This window comes from Tachysurus vachellii, chromosome 1, assembly GCF_030014155.1.
Source record: "Tachysurus vachellii isolate PV-2020 chromosome 1, HZAU_Pvac_v1, whole genome shotgun sequence".
NCBI classification, from domain to species: domain Eukaryota; kingdom Metazoa; phylum Chordata; class Actinopteri; order Siluriformes; family Bagridae; genus Tachysurus; species Tachysurus vachellii.
The window spans coordinates 8037387-8058220 of NC_083460.1; the positions used below are offsets into that span (position 1 = coordinate 8037387).

At 37.2% G+C, this 20834-nt stretch overlaps 1 long non-coding RNA gene and 1 pseudogene across 1 annotated transcript; both read right to left on the minus strand.

Annotated features, from left to right (window-relative positions):
- Positions 1-985: 985 nt before the first annotated feature.
- On the minus strand, positions 986-2343 carry LOC132846353 (uncharacterized). Its single transcript, XR_009648506.1, has 3 exons — positions 2270-2343; positions 1513-1684; positions 986-1069 (listed from the first exon to the last, which is right to left on the minus strand). It is a non-coding gene; the product is annotated as an uncharacterized LOC132846353 (long non-coding RNA).
- Positions 2344-11012: 8669 nt separating this feature from the next.
- The window catches only part of LOC132846255 (semaphorin-4E-like), a 35621-nt pseudogene continuing 25799 nt past the window's right edge, over positions 11013-20834 (minus strand).

The following is a 20834-nucleotide window of genomic DNA, read 5'->3' on the forward strand; positions in this document are numbered from 1 at the left end:
CCCTCCTGCCATCTGGAAAAAGGTACCGAAGCATTCGGGCCCTCACGACCAGACTGTGTAACAGTTTCTTCCCACAAGCCATCAGACTTCTCAACAACTGAAATGTACTGTACTGAGCACAACATACACACACATCATCTGTATGGACTGCATAGACCCTCACAAAACACACACACTGACACAACATACTGTTTACATGCTGCTTACAATCCAGCAAACTGTTTACATGCTGTTTTGCACACCTTGTCTGCTGTTTTTTGCACAAACTGTCCCAACATTTCAGCCGTTTTTGCACATACTGTACAATATCTCAGCCATTTCGCACATACTATATTAACACATACAGTATTAACACTGGTCGGTCGGCGCTGTTTCTGTGACTGTTTACTATTTATTGTCTTTTGTGTACTGCATTTTTTGTACTTTTTGTATTGTCTTGTAACTTGTGTCTGCACTGTCATTGTCCTGCACTGTCTTGTCCTGCACTGTCTGGTCCTGCACTGTCTTTTGTCCTGCACTGTCTTTTGTCCTGCACTGTCTTTTGTCCTGCACTGTCTTGTCTGTCTTGTTTGTCTTGTCCTGCACTGTTTGCACCAGGTTGCACAGTTACACTTTATGTGGCTAAGACTACTTACAAGTCTTTAGCCCTGTCTTTGTTTCTATGTAGCACCTTGATCCTGGAGAAACGTTGTCTCATTTCACTATGTACTGCAACAGCTATATATGGTTGAAATGACAATAAAAAGCTTCTTGACTTGACTCTTGACTTGTTTCCATCCAGCACTTTCTATGGGCTGCACTTAATTGTCCAAAGGTTTGAACAAGTGTGTAAATGTGCATTTGTATGGAGTTCTTTGGTGTACAGTTACATTATGTATCCTTTATTACATTAAACAAATCATACGTAATGTCTGAATCAGAAATAAAATGCTAGTGCGATTTAAAATGGGAACACATTGCAAATACATCCAACATTTATAGAGCTTACCCTACAGAGGGTTGTGAGGAACCTGGAGCCTATCCCTTGGAAATTTAGAGATCCTATCCAACAGACTACGAGGCTTTTGGACTGCAGGAGGAAACAAGAGTACAGGGAGAACATGCAAGCTCCCTTTACACAAGGCAGTTTAGGGAATCAAATCCCAAACATTTGAGGTGTGAGGCAAGCGTGCTAACCATTAAACCACTGTGCCATACAAACTAATGTGTGTACCATAATCTGTAATTCTGAAGTTAATGGCAAACCATTATTGACTATAAAATACCAGTGAGTTGTTAAAATATAGTCTGTTAGGTCAAATGGGAAACCTAACCATGATGATCTTCACATGCCTTTGAGCTCAGGCTGATCTAACACAAATGGTAACGTTTAAGTCCTCTGCCTTAAGGTGTGACTATTGTTGGTCTGGTATTCAACCACAATCCTGATTACATTCAAAATCACAACTTGTCTTCTTCACTGCAGTTATTTAAACATATTCTGCTGGCATTTTTGAACTGAACATTACTCACCCCTGAGGAGTGAAGACACCATAGAATATACAGGTTTTCCAGGTGTCTGGACAGAAGAGGAACACATCCTGTATGAGAAGTGGTAGTCTGGTTTGAGGGACAGGACAGTTCAGGTGAGTCTTTAGAAATGACGTCCACTTTTTCTGCAATGTCCGCTGTCCTCTCACATCCCCTTAGCAAGGAGAGATCAGAGGGTATGAGAACAATGCTTCAAAAAAGTGACAGCAAGTGACAATAGTTATATTTATTTACTAATTAACATTATAAAATCCAACCAAAAATTTTTTTGGTAAAAGTATTGTTCTATAAGCAGATAATCTGTCATTTTAAGCATTTATTACTTTAAAAAAAAAAAAAAAAAAAAAGCGCAAATAGGAAAAAAGATCTATTCATGTATAAAAGCATCAAATGCAGGGTGATTAATCTTATATTTGATTTATAATCGTTTCCCATCTTGATGATTAGCTATTCTTGTGCATTTTTTAGTTACATCCAGTTTAAGTACTGATGCAGAATTAGGAACTATGTGCTTATATTTCCCCACCCAGGTATTTTGTCATCACCTAAGGTCTTTGTTTGAACTGGGTTGCCATCTGCCTCAGCCACATGCAATAACTATTCAGTGACTCTAAACTACTCAGTCACAATCTCAAAGAATTAAAGAAAGTTACGAGATGTAAAGTTGAGTTTTAAATTATATATGAAACCAGAAGACTCATCAGTCCCTTACTTAGTGTAATAAAATTTACATTCATACCATTAAGCCATGAAGTCAGGAATTCAGTTGATCTAAGCTCCGCATCACAACTGGTTCTGAGCCCAAGAAATTCGAAGATGTAGCAGAGTACAGCTGTCCATCTAAACGGCAATCAGAATTATATTATTAAAAGCATAATGATGGTATCATTGAGTTACTTTCTTTTAAAGCATTCAGAATATCATATCAGCTATCATAAGTAGCAGCTGTGACTAAAGAATTGACCTTCAAAATTAATATAATGCATGAACTAAATACTTTTAATCAATCACTAACTAAACATTGTGCTCTTTGTCTGTTACATCATGAAACAGTTTGCCTTAAGAGATGAAGCACCTACCGACAAATTCAGAGGCACATCTCTGGAAAGGATCAAATGTACACTTTCCATTCCAAACTTCTTGTTGTTTTGTTGCAGATCAGGATGAGTTGCAGATCAGGGCTTTGCATAATAGCATACCTGTTCCTATTCATATGATATATTTACTGCACAAAACTGTTGAATCTAACCAGGGTTTGAAAGAGACACGGCTTAGGGGTGTAAATTCTAGTTCTCAATATTCTCAAAACTCAGACTATGTTTGGTTCTTTACTGTATTAGGAAATGATCATTTTTTTATACATATTTGAGCATTTACATATATACACAAATTTCTGTGGATGTTTTAGAAATTTTTTATTCTTTAGACTTTCCTGTACTGAAATTAGAGTCTTATTTGTACACCAGTCATAAGTATGTACAGTCTTCATCTCATTATTTTAAAATATGGTTACTAGCAAAGTGAAAGAGCAAAGGAGGAAATCATGTTCAAGTACTTAATTTCAGTTCCACTGAAAGATCTCAGATTTTTTTGTTTTTGATTTTTGTCTGTTTGCCAGAATTCAGTCACAGCATCGTCCAGTTGACTTCCTCTTAAACGCAGCATTAACATCATTAAACTCAAACTGGAGTTTCTACAAGAAGAACAAGAAGTTTGTCCATGAGCCAAGATAAGGCTTCAACCTCGTTCAAGGACCAAGCTTTATTGTAACCCAATGAGTTGTCTAAAGTGCATTAATCAGTGTAGTTGTCTTCAAACCCCTGGCTGGATTTTACAGATACAGGTCAAAAGTTTCAGTTAATGTTTACATCAAATATAAAGAAAAAGTATGATCTCCTTCATCAGAGAGCTGGTCTGATAAATTTCTAAACCGAACGGTCACTCACTCCGTTTTTGTTTTCAATGATCAATAATAATCAATAATGTGTAATCAATAATGTACAGATGTTCCTAATGTACCGGATTTTTAGTGTATTTCTTCCGTTCCTTCATCATCATAAACCACTTTCAGAGTGGTGGTGATGTGATCTCAGGTTGTGGCAGGATTTTTAGTACTAGATGGGCAGCTTAGATTTATGAAACTGCTGATCTCCTGAGAGTCACACATTTTACTCTCAATTTTACAATGAATGGTCACAAAAAAAACCCCTCACCTGTGTTTTCCCTTTGAAAATACATATTAGCATTATTATTATTATTATTATTATTATTATTATTATTATTATTATTAATAATAATATTTTAAAGTACTTTAGTGTTTAAAAAATGCATTCAAAAATAAAAATTGTGAAATCACAGTGACAAAGAGATGATATCTGAAATTTAAACAATCTAATATATAGAAATAATGTTTGAAACTAGAATAAAAGTACAATCATTAAAATAATAAGCAGGAAGAATGTAAAAATGATAGAATATAAGCAAATATACCCCAGTTATAAGGCAAGTTGAAATTGAAACAAAAAAATAAATAAATAAATAAATAAAATAAAAAAGTTGAGGCTGAGATAAATATAAATAAATAAATCTATTAGATAGAATAATAATTGTATTATTATTATTCATTCATTCATTCATTCATTTTCTACCGCTTATCCGAACTACCTCGGGTCACGGGGAGCCTGTGCCTATCTCAGGCGTCATTGGGCATCATTATTATTATTTAAATGAAATATTTTTCCTTACCATAGCCTCCTTGTGTGTGATGTTCTTGAGTTCCAGGGCAAAGATGGCTTCTCGAGCTCCCAGGATGAGCAAACCCTCCTCAAAAACAACAACAAAAGCAACAAAAACAGCTCACTTACTCAGAGTAACTGTTTTTCGTGGTGTGCTGTTCAATGGCCAAACCTGACCCGAAGTCAATACAGCTGGAACCCAAAAAAGACAAGACAAGGAAGAACAGCATGTCCTAAAGTTCTTCAAATCTCTGTATTAGGACCCAATTATGGTCTAGGGGTATTTAGGGAAGTAACACTCAAGAAAAAAAAAGGATTTATTCCCAGGAGTATGTGTGTGAAATGGAGGAAGGCAAGACAACAACTTCAATCGATAAGGGTGTTTATTAATCCCAATAGTAGTGAGTGTCAGAAGAAGAAGAAAAAATAAATAAATAAATAAAATAAAAATAATAATAATAATAATAATAATAATAATAATAATAATAATAATAATAATAACAATAACAATGAAGGTGAAACTATATACAGACCAATTAACGAAATGAGAGGTGGGGGGGGGGGAAGAGTGGTGCTAAAGGAACAAAACAATACTAACTAATTTGATTGGACCCCATAGCCTGACTAATAAATCAAAATGTACAAACAAAAAAAAAAGGTCTTCGGCGTAAAAACGAAGAAAAAAAAAAATCTAAACTACTCTAAACTATCCAAAACACAAAACGTACAAGAGGTGGCACTCACTCCTAAACTAGTGTGTCTAATACAAAGTTAAGGTAACCTAGGTGTACACAATGTATGTCGCTCGACCTCTTACCTGTCCACTTTTCCCCTCTAACCGGAAAACGAGTCACCCAAAATATACACAAATAGTGACAGAACAGAACAAACGGACGGGTATGACACACAGTACGCAAACTCACAAACAGTCGGCTTTGACAAAGCGTAACAACAAGGATGAATGAGACGCTCCAGAGCAACCTGCGCTCCTCCGGTGGCGCTTCTTAAAGTACCGGGATGATTGTGATTGGAGAAGAGACTCATGAGGTCACTTTTGAACCCGGGAGATTGACGATTCAATGGACCAATAGGAAACTGCGGATGGACCTGAAGCGAGATAGCGCGAGAGAGCAAAAAAAAAAAGGAGCAAACACAGGCACAGCCACAGAGACGTAACACTCTGCTACAGAGCAACGTCAGTCTCAGTCTCTCAAACAGTCACACTGTAAAATATTATAATATCTTTTTTCAGCATGAAGAAAAAATTGTAACATTTTACTTATAATAACAGATTATGTTTAGATTGATGTACTTTAGAAGAGCAGGGTGAAATAAGACATACTGCACATGAGCTGGATTTTTAATTGTAACCTTTTACAGTTGCGTCCCATATAATTACCTTGTAGAAATACAACTCGACTCGGTTGAAAAAAAATGTTATTTTAAGATAATTTCATCAAGAACAGCATAGCTCACACTACATTATTGTAGAGAACAAAGTCACAGTTTCCTGTCTTAACATTACAGTAAAACAAAGAGCTTAGATTATGAAGACATATTCATGAAAGACAAAAAACTCTTTATATTATATACCAGTTGTTCAAAAGATGAACTGAATATAATATAATATCAGAATCTCATTTTAAAGGTCATGGATCGAATTGTCTTTTTTAGATCTGTATATGACTCAGCACAGAATAACTAAAGCAAAGCTCACATCCTTCCACTTAACAGCATCGACCGCCGATTATCCAGTGGAGTCGCAAATTTATCACATGCACCGTCATTAAACGCAATTTCCATTAGTTTATTTTCCCGTTTGCAAATGTTGTACGATCCACAACACATAACAACACAGGGCATGTGCACCTCATGCAGTGAAGTTTAAAAATATTTGAAAACTTATTGAACATAATTTCTGCATTAATTACACTTATAACACAGTGCTGTTACAGGCCTGAATGTGCTTGGTGTTGTTCATTGTCTATAACAGCAGCTACAGGGAAAACAATTGTTGATGATTTTATCAACTGTTACAGATATAAAAGGCCTTTGTACTTTATTGTACACTATTTTAGTAAACTACAAGCAAAAGATTTTCTCTTTGAGTCTCCCCACACTCATTCTTTTGTCAACACAATCCAGATTAAGCCATTAGGGGTTGGGCCTCCTCAGGTGTGAATCATCAATATTCATGACCATTGACCCGCCCTCGCATATTGCCTTTACACAACAAAAACTGTCTTACAAAAGTTAAATCAATGTATTGTTTCATGTGAATGAGTGGGTAAAATGGTTTTTACATCTTTTTGTAGCAAATTCTCAACTCTACAAGAGTAGAGAACTTTATTGTTTGTGAACAAATGTTTAGTATGTGTTTCTTGGCCTTATTTCAGCAACTTTTTCTTTTTTTTAGTAACCACGCATAAACATCATTTACTTAAAAATACAAACATGTACATTTTACTTACATAATATTGTAGCCCAGTTTGTGCTGAATACAGTGTTATGTGATATTAGCCATTAATATGTATTGAAGTAACTGAAAAAAGACCAAATGTAAGAGCATGTCAGAACCTCTGCCAGTGTCACAAAATGGTCAGACCCCAGAGGGTTAAATGTTATCATGTCTGTAGTAGACTTTATAGTAGAAGTCACAGTGACGTTTATGGAAGATGCTCCACATGATTAAATACTACTGTAAGGCGTGGGGGTTTAACTGTTCATGGGTTGATTTCAATAAAGACGATGGACTTGAAATATTACCGGCTAATAACTTTCATTGAGCAGAGAGTTAGAACTGGAAAAAAAAACAACACCTCACTTCGTGCCCGAACACACACTCCTCAAGCTCCTCTCCTTCACATTACATCCTCCTCCTCGAGGACTCAACATCAAAATAAAAGTCCTTGATAGAAAATTACGTAAAGCAAAAAAACCGATAGAGTACAATGAACGTTAAACAAGCAACCTCACACTACTACCAACAATAATAAACAGATTTAAACATGTTCTTTTACAAAGTATAACTGGTAATTGTGCTTTAAGATATGTATTTAATATTTAGTAATAATCTTGCAGTAAATAATTTTGTTTGGCATCCGTTCAGATAAAAACCTATAGTGCGTCTAAAGAGACTTTATGTATTCAATAAAGACATAAAAGTCAGAATTGTTTTTATTAGTATAGGCATGTGTTTATTTTATGACTGGAATGGAGATCAGTCCACATTTAACATGTGATTAAAAGAAAAACCTTTCTCTGTAAATGTTGAGTTCCATCCTATGCCATTGAGCAATGCTGCTCGGAGACCAGTAAGTACTGAGCTGAACGTGCGCAAGCGCACTTGGTAATAAAGCTGCTTCTGATCCTGAGTCAGTAGGACATACTGTATTGTTAGTTACTTACGCTGGGTCCAAATATAATGGGGCTGTCAACTGACTTTGTCTTTAAAAAAATAAACAAGTTGTTACGTCCTGCACGTAGCTCGCGTTTCTAGGGGTTTTAAAACCTAACATATTAAAAAGAGGAAAGAGCATAACCCGGACCCTGCCACAGCACCACACCAACAACATTCAATATCGAATTTAAAGGTTTATTTAAGCATCTGGGTATAACAGGAAGAAAATCAGTTTAAGTTCAACTGAGGAAGGGAACAAAATCTCAGAAGGGGGCAATGCCAAAATAACAAACAAAAGTTCACTGCCTGGGGAGTGGAAATCTTGATAGTCTAGAACACAAAAAGAAAATAAATAACAGATACCTGAACTCACTCCCTAACTAACACAAAACAGGAGAAAACAAGGATTCACAAAATAAAATGGCACCCACCTCCCTACCGTTCCCGAAATTACATGAGATAACAAAAGACAATCAGCAATCTAGCCATGGGGGTCACAGTCCAGTGACTTCTGTGCCTGTCCCAAGCCCGGATAAATAGAGAGGGTTGCGTCAGGAAGGGCATCCGGCATAAAACATTGCCAAATCTAACCATGCGAATTGTCAGTAAGAATTTCATACCGGATCGGTCGAGGCCCGGGTTAACAACGACCGCCATCGGCGCCGTTGACCTACAGGGCGCCGGTGGAAATTGGGCTACTGTTGGTCGAAGAAGTAGAGGAGGGAGGAGAGTGCACAGACAGAGAGAGAAGAGGAAAGGTAAGAGTGTAGGACTGAGAATAGGGACTCTGAATGTTGGTACTATGACAGGGAAAGGTAGAGATCTGGCTGATATGATGGAGAGAAGGAAGGTGGATATACTGTGTGTACAGGAGACCAAGTGGAAGGGTAGCAAGGCTCGTAGTATAGGAGCAGGATTCAAGCTGTTTTATTATGGTGTGGATAGTAAGAGAAATGGGGTAGGTGTGGTCCTGAAGGAGGAGTTTGTGAGGAATGTTCTGGAGGTGAAGAGAGTGTCAGACAGGGTGATGAGTCTGAAGTTAGAGATTGAAGGGGTGATGTTGAATGTTGTTAGTGGTTATGCCCCACAGGTAGGTTGTGAGTTAGAGGAGAAAGAGAGATTCTGGTGTGAATTCGATGAGGTGATTGAGAGTATTCCCAATGGTGAGAGAGTGGTGATAGGAGCGGATTTTAATGGACATGTTGGTGAGGGGAACACAGGTGATGAGGAGGTGATGGGCAAGTTTGGAGTTAAGGAAAGGAACCTTGAAGGACAGATGGTAGTAGACTTTGCTAAGAGGATGGACATGGCTGTGGTTAACACTTATTTTCAGAAGAGGGAGGAACATAGAGTGACTTACAAGAGTGGAGGTAGGAGAACACAGGTAGACTACATCCTTTGTAGAAGAGGCAATCTGAAAGAGATTAGTGACTGTAAAGTGGTAGTGGGAGAGTATGGAGCAGTATGGCAGGCAGGTTGGAGTGGGTGGAGAAAGGTGTCAGGAGTTCTGTGTGATAGGAAAATATCAGCAAGAATCAAGGGGAAGGTGTACAGGACAGTGGTGAGACCGGCCATGCTGTATGGTTTAGAGACAGTGTCACTGAAGAAGAGACAGGAGTCGGAGCTAGAGGTAGCCGAACTGAAGATGTTGAGGTTCTCTTTGGGTGTGACAAGATTGGACAGGATTAGGAACGAGTACATCAGAGGGACAGCCCATGTTGGACGTTTGGGGGACAAAGTTAGGGAGGGGAGATTAAGATGGTTTGGACATGTTCAGAGGAGGGAGAGTGAGTATATTGGTAGGAGAATGTTGGACATGGAGCTGCCAGGCAGGAGGCAAAGAGGAAGGCCAAAGAGGAGGCACATGGATGTAATTAATGAGGATTTGAAGCTAGTGGGTGCAAGTGTTGAGGATGCAGAAGATAGGGTTAGGTGGAGAGAGATGATTCGCTGTGGCGACCCCTGAAGGGAAAAGCCGAAAGAAGAAGAAGAAGAACAAAAGACAATCAGCACCAAAGTCACTGATCACTAGAACATTGGATCGTGAGCACAACATGGGATTCAATACGCCGCACCGGGCAGGACACGGATCATGCTCTTGGAGAAAAAAAGCTCTCCCCGAGTGAGCCTTCTGCTCTGCTTTTAAACTCCTTTCCTTCCGGTTGGTAAACAGGTGCAGCTGGGAGGAAGCAATTAGGTGACCTGAGAGCAGACAGTGGGAGGAGCCACAGGAGAGCAGGAGACAACAACAGCAACCACAGGACAAGACAGATCATACGTCTTTGGACGTAACACAAGTAAAAAAAAAAAAGAATACATAGTTTGAGTACAAATGTTTTCACCGAATCTTTATTTTTACAGTTTCTGTGTGAAAATTCTCTGTGCAATTTGTAGAACGACACAAAAAAACGGAAAGAGAAAAAGCTGTTTGGAAAGTAGCAAAAGAAAATGTTGTGATGAAACGTTTTGCCTGGAAGAGGGCAGTGAATGACATCAGGTCAAACAGGTTTGTGAAGAGGGATGGCTAAAGACATATGTATAATGTGTATATATACACAGTATATACACACAGGTGCTGGTCATATAATTAGAATGCCATCAATATAAAAAGTTGATTTATTTCACTAATTCCATTCAGAAAGTGAAACTTGTATATTATTTTCATTCATTACACACAGACTGATATATTTCAACTGTTTATTTCTTTTAATTTTGATGATTATAACTGACAACCGAGATTATAACTGAGATTCTGATAACTGAGATTCTGATAACTGAGTGGAGATGAGAGTCCAGAGCCTCTGCAGAGGAGGGATGCAGAGGAGGGTGAGGAGGGAGAAAAAAGCAGAGCAGTGGAGTCCCCTGCTGACAGAGGTGGATCTGATCCAGCAGAGCCAGGCCGAGTATGACTCGTGCAGTCATCTATAAATGGGAGTGCTCGCATCGACACGGCTTATGCTGCCAGTTCTCCAAGGGCATCTTCAGCTGTGGTTTCATTTTAAGTGCTATCACTACAGGAGATGAGAAGCTGATGCTCAAGACATCTATACAAACAGTTATCTTGTATTTAAGTTTAAACTTCTACGTGAATACGTAAGTTACTTAAGATGCTTTCACATTGCAGTGCAGAATTTCATTGTTGAGTAAAAATTTTAATTACCGTGTAATTAAAATGATAGTAAAGCAGATTCTGGATAAAAAATAATGGTTCTGTACACAGAAGACATTACACAAACACATTCAAAGTTTATTTTACAGTAAAAAATTCTCACAAAATGTTAGAAGTTAAAAAAAAAAAATTGAGAGAGGTAAAAAGGTCCTTAAAAACCATTTAACACTAGCTCGAATTGAGGTGTCTGCAGAATGAAAAATAAACTTCACTAGAGCAATTTGTCTCCATTATGCTGGTTTGTCATATCAGGGGATTCAGATTTTCTGTTGATTGTTATTTCTGTTGAACCTTCTTGAAATATTTGCAGTGGCTCCTGACAGACAGACACACTGTGGACTTTCCTCAGCTTTTTTCGAGCTTCTCTGGACAGTAAAATGCCCATTGTAGAAGTTCCATACCACAAGAGCTAATAATATCAGTGATGGTATAATGACCAGGCTCTCGAGGGCCAAGAGAGTTTTCTGCTGTTCCTGGGCCTGCGGCTGGACTGAACAATTCTCCATGAAGTCCCCCAACCTCAGCTCATATATAGCATTTCGGATGACATAGTCGTTACCATTGGAGGACTCTACAGAGGTGCAGGTGTAGAATCCAGCGTCGCTGTCCGAGGCATTGAGGATCAACAGGTTGTTGTGATGAATGTTGTACTTGTTGGAGTTTTGAATTGTGTGATTGTTTACGCTCCACTGCACCCGGGCCAGGTTTGATCCTGGATGGCACAGCAACCTGACCTCGTTACCAGGATAGAAGGTTTTAATGATCGTAGTACTTTCTGTAACACAAAAACAACAGTCTTTGATAGTCTTATTTACTTTTAGTGATAAGTCACAATGGACTTAAACCATTTCTGCTGCATGTATATTTACCCATACAAGACACTTTTATCAGTAAAAATTGTACTATCTGAATCATTGGGCATAAAAAGCCACCTGTTCACATACCAACTGCAGGACAACGTGCAGCATTTCCTTCTCTCAGACTCTGAACCATCTCACTGCAGGAGAAAAAATACATGGACATGACTGAAAATGTAATGTATCTAAAATTCCCACCTGTGCACAGTCTATAGTACAGTCTCTAGAGCAGTCAATTCAATATATTACACCACAGTGATGTTTGAGTCTTGATTCTGATTGGTCAGAAGGTGATTAAGTGAAATTTTCAATAACGACTTACAGTAGATCTAGCTGGAAGGCACAACAGGTTTATATTAATGTGTTCATTTTAATGTTACGCTATATGCTACAGATAATCTAGGTCAATAAGGAGTAAAAAATACTGTAAAATACTGTGATGAATAGGTTTATGTGTTGTTATTTCATTTTTAAAAAATCAAATAATTAAAAGTAATTAATAATTACTAAAAGGTAAACTTCAGGTCACATCACACCCATTGTCTTTTTTGCCCGTTTTCCTACAACAGCACACCACATCATGATTTTTTCCTTACAGCACTATATTACAGCAGCTGAGAAGTATATGCTGAGTACCTGTGTGTATCTGGATGAATGTTGTTTATAGCAATGCAGCGTTCAGCGCTGAGGTCCCAGCCGCAGTACGGGTCTCTGGCCAGCACACAGTCCATACAGGAAGCGTAATGGTCACATGTACTAAGTGGCATCTGCACCGTTGCTTCCTCTGAGCCTGCATACAGCTGACCCTGAAACAATATGTGCAGCAGTTATTAAAAAGATGGTCAAACTATAACAGAATCAAACTAAAACTGAATCACAAGTAGAAATAATAAAATGAGTACTGGGATAGCCATGATGGGAAAGTAATTAAGTATTATTTTATTTTAGTTCTACTACTGTGAATGATGAGAGCAAAAAAAATTAATATCTTAGATTTGCATGTTCACTAAAATGTGTTAATAGCAGTAAGCTAATTTTATTTTTATAATATTTTGTAAAATTATCAAAACAATAAAAACAATTCACTCAAGTGAAAATGCATTTTATTATTTTCCCAAAGTAAATAGATAACTATTTATTCCCCTTAATAAATCAATTAATTGGTGTAATGTTACACAAACAGTTGAAAAAAAGAAAAAAAAAAAAAATTTGCCTTGATTCTTAGACACAGGAGTCTCTGACTGATTTTCACTAATGTCATAAAAATGGGCAAGTATTGACACTGTAAAATTTTGCTTTAGTTTGTTGTTTGTGCCATAAGCAGCTGAAGTCCATAACTTACCCATCAGCTCCATATACTACATACTATAATATAAAAAGAGCAGCTACACATTTTCCATAGCACAGAGGCATTAGCAGCCTAGCTAATAACTTGCAAACAACATATTTCACATCACCTTCAAGAGCTAAGACAAATATTTGTGCACTGAATTTAAATAAATGGGCTAAACATCAGCAGAACATCAATAAATGGCTTTCCACATGCAAGTATACTGCTGTTAAAATTTTCATTACATTGTTGAATGCTTCGAACATGCCTTGCTGATCAGTCACAGCTGCTAGCTGGAAAACTTACTGAAAAAATAACTGAGTGAAAGAATGGTTATAATAATAATGGATAAAACTGGTGACTATCACTCTGGGCAAAATAAAGTTCAGGCTTGTTTGGAAACAAGTCATATTTCTAATCTCTTGGGAAACATAAACCTCCCACAACAGTAGCAGTTAGGTGCAAAATGTTGATAACTGCTGAACTAGCTTACCTATCGGTAGAGGGAAAATATCCCCATATATACTGTATAGAATAAAAATAGTTACAACTAATGCAGCTATTTTTTTTTTGTTTGTTTGTTTTTTCATAGGATTGCAGCAAGGTGAGTCCTAGTTGCTTACTTATATACAAATAATATGAGCCACTTTAATTGTACAATACAAGCAGGAGGCACTCTGACGATATTTATAATATCTATATCAATATCTATATATCTATCTATCTGCCATAATGAACATTAAAACAGGACGTAGAATGAGAATTAAACCACTTTAAACATCATCCGGCCCTGAAGCAAAGTTTAGTCCACCATTCCCAGTTTGACCAGGGTTCAATTCTGGAACTGCACTCAAAGAAAAATAAATAAAAAATATAATAAAATAAAACCTATAATCTTTTGGTGTAGCTTCAGGGAGGAAAATAAATCTAATGTAAATGTGCTCTGAGGCTTACCAGGGTAACGGAGAGCTGCAATATCTTTACTGGCTCGGACTGCTTAAAGAGCTGCACCTCCTCTATTATCACCATCTTTCTGTCATAGTTGACTGCTTTCAGCACTGAACCGCTTGCTGTTACAAAGATTGTACAGTTGATTGAACACTAACACATACATGCATAAGTCTGTATAAATTATGTAAACTGTACACTAAATATTTATCTACCTGTGCCAATAAACATGACCTGATGGCTGCTCCCATCCAGGGCAGTAGTGCTGGCCACCACTATACGAGTAAACACAGCTCCTTTCTTCACCAGTAGGGGCTGCTCAGAAGGCTTCACTGCCTGATCCATCAGAGGGTTGTTTTGGATGAACATGAGGGTTTTATCAGGGAGGTCCAAAGACTTTGAAAACCCTTTCTCCCTTGTTTTACTGTTAATACACTACACACATGCACACATAGAGAGAGCAACACAAAGCAAATAATTAACTACTGCATAGTTGGTGTATTTGGAGACAAAATATACAAATTAAAATGTCATTCCCCATGCACATCACTATGTAAGTTATTACTCAGGAAATGATAACAAGAGCATTAATAGTAACTGGGAACATAGTTTCTTGCACCTGGAACTACAGTCAAAAATTAATCAAGACTAACTGAGTATTCAGCTGCAGTATAATTCCGTCTATTATATTCTGATGTAATTAAGTCATTTTTCCATCACTTATTTTTTCATCAGCTAACAAATAAAAATGATTGTTGTAGAATATTTTGGTAAATGTTGAACTCACAGCTCCGGGACGAGGGTCAGGCACAGGTCCATAGTATGTCACCCATTTATTAAGTGAAATATCATTGTGTAGTGTTTTGAATTTGCCTTCAGAGAAGACTTCCCTAATGTCCTGTATCCTGTAAGCGCACACTGCTGAGTACTCTGGCATGTCCTTTTTAGTAAATTCACAGCTATGAAACGAGCATCATAAGTAGGTGGTTAATAAAACAATGTCTAATTAATGTTTAAATATGCTACAATTATGATTATTTTTTACACATTTTTTTTGTTTTTACCTGGATGTCACAACCTTACACCCATGCAAATAGGAAGAAAAAACAGGAAGAAGCATTAACCTGATTTACATGATTTGACACCCTTAGGTAATTTTTGAGTACAAATTATTGCATCATGTAACCTCCTAAAGTTTCATTTCATTTTCATATCTGAGTAAAAACATTTTACCCAAAAAATAAAGCAGTTTCTGAGGCAATTGTATGCATGATTAAATTTGACTAAGGTTTTCTATGAGTGTGTAGTGTAAAATAATAATTCTCACATTATAATAATGCATATTATGAAATAGTATGCAATATAAAGACCGCAAGGTGGTACAGCATTACCACCTCTTACTGCCAGGGTCCCCAGGTTGATCCTGTGTATTTGTGTGGAGATTCTCTCCATAAGTTCTCTTTATGTGCCTGTTTCCATCCATAAACATGCCAGTACTAGGACGGGCTGCACTTAATTGCCCGAAGGTGTGAATAAGTGTGTGAATGTGCATTTGTATGGTGCTCTTTGGTGTATGGGTACATTATATATCCTCAATTACATTAAACAATTCATATGTAATGTCTGAATCAGATATAAAGGACTAGTGCAATTTAAAATGCTTCATAATGGGAAAACATCCATTATTTATAGTGCTTTACCTACACCGGGTTGTGGGGAACCTGGAGCCTACAGTATCCATTGGGGCAAAATGTAAAGATACTATTCCTCAGCCAGCCTACAATGTTTTGGACTGCAGGAGGAGACCAGAGTACCTAGATTATATCATCAAAGCACAGGGAGAACATGCAAGCTCCCTCTTCTCAATGCAGAGGAGAGAATCATACCTCAAACATTTGAGGTCTGAAGCAAGCATGCTAACCACTAAACCACCGTTCCATCCAAACTAATACCATAATCTGTAATTCTGAAGTTAATGGAAAACCAATATTGACTATAAATACCAGTGAGTTGTTAAACTAAAGTCTGTTAGGTTTCCTATTTGATCTAACCATATTGATCTTCACATGCCTTTGAACTCTGGCTGATCTAACACAAATGGTAACGTTTTAGTCCTCTACCTTAAGGTTTGACTGTATTGTTGGTCTGGTATTCAACCTCAATCCTGATTACATTCAAAATCACAACTTGTCTTCTTCACTGCAGTTATCTAAACATATTCTGCTGGCATTGTTGAACTGAACATTACTCACCCCTGAGGGGTGAAGACACCGTAGGACATACAGGTTTTCCAGGTGTCTGGGCAGAAGAGGAACACATCCTGTATGAGAAGTGGTAGTCTGGTTTGAAGGACAGAACAGTCCAGGTGAGCCTTTAGAAATGACGTTCACTTATTATGCAGTGTCCGCTGTCCTCCCACATCGCCCTAGCAAGGAGACATCAGAGGGTATGAGAACAATGCTGCAAAAAATTACATCTTAGCAAGTGACAATAGTTAAATTTAGTTACTACTTCAAATTCTAAAATCCAACCAAATATTTTCTAGTAAAAGTATTGTTCTATAAGCAGATATCTCCCATTTTAAGCATTTGTCTTAGGCAAAAAATACAAAACAAATAAAAAACCTGCAAATAGGAGAAAAGTTTTCTATTCATGTATAAAAGCATCAAAAGCAGGCTGATTAATCTTATAATATTTTATATATAACCGTTTCACATCTTGATGATTAGCTAATCTTGTGCAATTCTTTAGTAACATCTGGGTTGTTAAGTACTGATGCAGAAGCATGTGCTTATATTTCCCCACTCAGGTATTTTATCATCACCTGAAGTGTTGAGTGATGAGGACCACACAACCATTATTTGGTCCTGATGAATAAAAACATAGAAATGTAGAATGGTGTACTGTAATATCAGCAACATCCTTTTATAAGGAAGAGTACCTTACAAACGCGGGCCACCCTTGACACCTCCATCTTACTGTAGGCATCGTACTCCACAGCTCTTTCATTAAAGAAAAGGTAAATCTTGTCATCATCCCCCTCTGGGTTGTCATCTCCCTCAGCCACATGCTTCATGCCAATGAAATTGGGATCTGAAATAACAAAACTAATCAGTGACTCTCAACTACTCAATCACAATCTCAAAGAATTAAAGAAAGTTACGAGATGTAAAGTTGAGTTTTAAATTATATATGAAACCAGAAGACTCATCTCAGTCCCTTACTTAGTGTAATAAAATTTACATTCTTACCCTTAAGCCATGAAGTCATGTATATAGTTCTTATGGTGCCATTTAAGCTGCGCATCACAACCGGTTCTGAGCCCAAGAAATTGTAAGACGTAGCTGAGTACAGTTTTCCATCTAAACGACAATCAGGATTATAATATTAAAGCATAATGATGGTATCATTGGGCTACTTTCTTTTTAAGCATTCATAATATCATAACAGCTATGTAGTAGCAGCTGTGACTAAAGAATTTACCTTCAAAATATAAATCATGAAATAAACTGGAAAAGAAAAAATTATAGTAAAAACTTTAAAACTTAATAAACTGACTGAAAACCTTTAATCTATCACTAACTAAACATTGTGCTCTTTGGTCTGTTACGTCATGGAGCAGTTTGCCTTAAGAGAGATGAAGCACCTACCGACAAATTCAGAGGCGCATCTCTGGAAAGGATCAAATGGACACTTTCCTTTCCCACTTTGTTGTTTACTTTCGAGAGTCAGCTTGTCGTCTTTATAAGACTGGAAGACAGAACACAGCTACATGAAATGTCTACATGGTGTGATATAATACAACAAAACATGCACACAGGCTGAAACTCATGTTAACAAATGTCTACAATATCATAGCAAGGACATTTTACAGTAAAACATGTGGAGGAATTTTTACTCACCATAATATCACAGGTTGGATTAAAAGCATTGGTACCACAAACGAACATGGTGTTGTTCGACATTTTATGAAGGATCCGGATGTAGTTATGACACTCAGTCTGGAAAGGAAAATTAAAGGTAATACAGAGTCCAAGGAAGTCAATCAGAAAGAGACAGAAAACAGATCTGTTAACAGAACCCAAGACAGACGAATAATGGGGAATAATTTCATAGGCTAGGTGAGGATTCAGAAAAGATCAGGGCTTTGTATAATAGCATACCTGTTCCTAATCATATGGAATATTCACTGCACAAAACTGTTGAATCTAACCAGGGTTTGAAAGAAACATGGCTTAGGGGTGTAACATCTAGTTAATATTAATAAACTTTTAATAATAAGCTTAATATTAACTAAAACATAAACTATGTTTCGTTCTTCACTGCATTAGAATCAGAATCAGAATCAGGCTTATTAGCCAAGTGTGTTGACACACACAAGGAATTTGGTTCCAGTTGTTTGTGACTCTCAAAAGTACAGACATAAATAACACTATACTATACAACACAAGATAATACAGATAATCAATGCCATCCTGGATGAGACCAGTGAGTGTAGTATCATCTGCAAATTTCAGGGGTTTAACAGTTTGGTCACTTGAAGTGCAGTCATTAGTGTAGAGGGAGAATAGAAGTGGGGAGAGGACACATCCCTGTGGAGCGCCAGTGCTGATTGTCCGAATGCTGGAGGTGACACCTCCCAGTCTCACCTGTTGTTTCCTGCCTGTCAGGAAGCTGGTGATCCACTGACAGATGAAAGGGGTTATAGTGAGCCTTAGGAGTTTGGAGTGGAGAATTTCCGGAATTATTGTATTAAAAGCCGAACTGAAGTTGACAAAGAGAATCCGGGCATATGTTCCTGGGCAGTCCAGGTGTTCCAGAATGTAGTGCAGTCCAATGTTGACTGCGTCGTCCACTGATCTGTTTGCACGGTAGGCAAAATGTAGGGGATCCAGCATCTGTTTTGTTTCAGTCTTTAGAATGAATGAAGAGAATTCCCGGCATGAATAAAAGGGTTTACAGTTTAAGATCAGTGATTCCAGGTTTGGGCTGCAGTATTTGTTCAGCACTGTATCATCTGTTCACCAACATTCATTGTAGAAGCATGTAGAAGAATGAAGAAGCCGATTCCGCTGCCTTTCATTTTACCCGATAGCTCAGTTAAACGATCCGCTTGGTGTAAGTGGAAGCCCGAGAGAAGTAATCCTGTGCGGGATGGAATGACTGAGCCAAGTGTTGGTAAAACAGAGAGCAGTGGAGCGGTAAATTAGGAAATGTATTTTACTTTTTACACTCATTTGAGGATTTACATATATACAAAGATATATACATATCTGGGGTTGTTTTGGAAATCCCATTTTTACTCTTTAGACTTACATAAGGAAACATGATTACAGAAAGAAACATGATTATCAAAATCAACTTTATCAAGTAGGTTAGCAACCGGAAGCGATTTTCAACGTCATCCAGTAATGTCAGTCTGTGTGTCATCAGCGGTGAGAAATTATTTCTAATTATCTTGTTATTAATATCTGTGTATCAAGTTTAAACTTTCATCATATTTACAGTGTGTGTAAGAGCACTCTTCAGTGATCTGAGAATGATGTAACAATGTGGGAGTAGTGGTATTATTTCGACAGCTGTTTTCTGATTACAGTCTGAAGTGATTAGGTACATTAACTTGTTTTAATTTTGCTGTAATTTTGTATATGAAGCTGTTGGATGGTTACAAGTTCAGGGAGCTCTACTACTTAGTTAGACTCTATCTTTGCAACTTGATAGCTCAGGCAAGGTCAGAAATGAAGCCAAAATAAAAACATAGTTTTATTATTTTGTATATTTTTGAATTTTTAAAATAGAGATAACAGTATATTATTGGTTGTAAAAATATTTTGTTTCTGATTTTTGGCTGTTTGCCAGAATTCAGTCACAGCATCGTCCAGTGGATTTCCTCTTAAACGCAGCATCAACATCATTAAACTCAAACTGGAGTTTCTACAAGAACAACACTGTTAGGAGGTTTGTCCATGAGCCAAGATAAAGCTTCACCCTCATTCACAGACCAAGCTTTAGTGTTGTCTAGAGTACATTAATCAGTGTAGTTGTCTTCAAACCCCTGGCTGGATTTTACATATACAGGTCAAAAGTTTCAGTTAATGTTTGCATAAAATATAAAGAAAAAAATTATCTCTGCGAACAGAGGGCTGGTCTGAGAAATTTCTAAACCTAACTGTCAGTCACTCACTCTGTGTTTTTGTTTTCAATTATTAATAATAATCAATAATCAATAATGTGCAGGTGTACAGATATCCCAAATATACTAGATTTTTAGTGTATTTATTCCATTCCTTCATTCATTGCTTCATCATCATAAACCACTTTCAGAGTGGTGGTGATGCTGGTGTGATCTCTTGGGTTGTGGCAGGACTTTTAGTACTAGATGGGCAGCTTAGAGCATTTATGAAACTGCTGATCTCTTGTCAGTCACACACATAACAGTCTCTCGATTTTACACAGAACAGTCACACACAAAAAACCTCACCTGTGTTTTCCCTTTGAAAATACACGTGCGCTGCATCTCTGAAGTCACCGCCCATTTAACCTACAAAAAAAGAGAATATATTTCTTTACTTATCTAGAATTAAACAGTGCACTGTAGGTGAAAACTTACTACTAAAGCAAAAAATTTTAACATTTATTTTAACTATTATTATTATTATTATTAGGGTTCAAGCGCGAAGCGCTGGAAACCTATTGTTTTTGTTAGAATTTGTATTCTTCTTATTATTATTCTTATTATTATTATTCTTATTATTCTTATTCTTCTTCTTCTTATTATCATTATTAGGGTTCAAGTGCAAAGCGCTGGAAACCTATTGTTTTTGTTAGGATTTTTATTATTATTATTATTAGTATTATTATTATT